We start from the raw sequence: 2,469 nt of genomic DNA, 5'->3' as shown, positions 1-2,469 counted from the left end.
TGTGAAATGAAATAATACACAACATAAAAGAATGATGGTAAAAGATGAACATTAAACTACTTATATTGATTCCAATTTATTAAGCAAGTTACTTTTAAAAATTCAAAAAGGGCAAAATATATGTTGCAAAGAAATTATTTACTCTATCTAGATTTTGTTGGTGAGATTTAACTCCTACAATGAGAACTATTGGGTCCTTAATACACTTAGAGGAAAGTACAAAATTTGTTATAAATTTTATGATCCATTGTGGGTATGCTACAAAGATCATGCACATGATCTAACCATCATTCTCATCAATGTTATGTAGAAGAATGTCCCTTCAAAAGTTGACTCAACCATCTAGAAACATGAAATGTTTACCCCTATCATATCTCTAAGAATTGATGGTTTGTGGGATTAAGTGCAAGGACTAGAAAATTGCACAAGAAATCTATTGAAATCATGACCTAGGAATGGTATGCCAATTATCAGCTTTGTGATAATAACTATATATATATAGGTTTCATTGGATATAATTTGTGTAGTTTAATAAATTGTATCCTCATACAATTTCATGCTCATTTGGGCCTCACTTTAGTATTTTTGCCCTCTATGCCCTGATTATGCCTAATTTTGCTCAAACCAATGCTAAATTCATGGTGTATGCTCTTTGTTTTGACTTCCTAACCTTTGTCCAATCTAAAAGAACTAGTTTAGGGATCCCAATACCCTAGTCTAGCCCTATTCCTCTTGGACTAGGGTGTTAGGTGCCATAGTCCAGGCCAAATGGGCCCAAATTCAAATCCTCTAACAATGGGAAAATGTTGACAGGGAAATGTAACATGATGTCGGCCTTATTTGTAATTTTCAATACATTTTGTGAGGATAGGTATAAAAGCAAGTCTTATCCCCTCATCGGAAACATCTCTCTACTAGTTTTCAATTCAATTCCAATTGAACATGCAATTAATCATCATTAGAGTAGTGAAAGAGAGGTGAAGTATTCAAATTTTCAAGCATTCAAGATGGCATCTATGATCAAATTTATGTGAAGACATGCATGAGTTCCTACATAGCCACATCGAGCTTTCACGAAAAATTCAAAGCAAGGGAGGTTCATGTGAATGAAGGTATAACATTTCAATCCAACATTTTATTCTAGATGTAGCCTTTATCCCACAAGGGTGAGCTCTCTTTTCTATTTCTTCATCATAGCATTAATTTCAAACCCAAAGTTTGACCTAGGATAACCCCTATCAACCCAACACCATTTTTCCTATCTTGTGTGTGCATGTTTTGGATTCAGTACAGAAGGAATATAGATTCAAGAAGTACAGATTGAGATGAAGAGAGCCAAAATTTGAAGAAGCAAAAAAACTCGAACACTATGGTATCTCAGTGTCTAATACTTTTCAGAAGAAATTTTAGGGAGATACTCAGTGACATCCTGATCTCGAATCTATTTTTGTTTTCGATATCTACATCTAACACCTAGACGAATAGGTCACCTAGCTGTTAGAGTAATCGGGTCTTTACTTGATTAATTAAACGATATTTGTTTAATTAATTAAGTTCCCCTTTATCTCTTTTACACTTAAGCTAACATTAGGTGCATAATAATTAATTCTTTTATTAATTATTATGTGCAAGCCTAGGGTTTTCCCTTTTAGGGTTTCTTGACCTATTAGAGGTTAATTCTTTTCTTTGTATCTTTATTCTATTACACATTTTTTGTGAATATAGAGCTATCATCCTTTTGAGCATTTCCTGTGTATTTGGGTTTCTCTCTGTTGCTTCCTTGCTTCTCCTTGTAACAGGTTTATTCAGCTTGCAGATATCATTTGGGCTCCTATGGTGTTGTATTTCTCAACTCTCACATGGTATCAAAGTTTCAAATCTGCAGCTACCTGTTCTTGTTTTGATTTTTTTGCATTGGAAGCAGATCTGGTTTTTTTCAGAAGTTTTTTTGTGCACCTAGGGATAGGCCTTTTTTCTGAGCACTTTGGGTCTAAACGGACCTCACCATTGTGCTCAGAAGGTCCCAAAATCCCTATGGTCATTTAAAACTTGACCACTTTCGACACTTGAGCCTCTGGGGGTATATTTTTCTTCTGTACTAGGTCGTATGACCCTAGCACGCAGTTCGAGAAAAAAATTCAAAAAAAAATTGCTTTTTTACGTCATGCAAGCCGAACTTTGATTTTTTGAAATTTTTTAAAAAAAAATCAAAAATCAACTAGGCAAAGTTTTTTTTTCAAAAAAATCAAAATTTTTTTTGGGGTTTTAGTTCCCCCGCCAGACCCCGTTCCCCACCGCTGGCCACTGCAGCCCTGCCCGTCGGCCACCCGCCACCACTGCCCAGCTCCGTTGCTCCACCACCGGAGTGCCGCCGGAGCACCACCTCTGCCCGGCTACTACCAATTAGCCATCGTTGCCCCTCTATCTTTCCTTTGAAGGGGGGATTGGTTTTTTCATCATATCTTGAGC

The sequence above is a fragment of the Cryptomeria japonica genome, chromosome 9, assembly GCF_030272615.1.
Source record: "Cryptomeria japonica chromosome 9, Sugi_1.0, whole genome shotgun sequence".
Taxonomy (NCBI): Eukaryota; Viridiplantae; Streptophyta; class Pinopsida; order Cupressales; family Cupressaceae; genus Cryptomeria; species Cryptomeria japonica.
The sequence above is the reverse complement of the archived record's forward strand: the minus strand, read 5'-3'. Positions refer to the sequence as shown.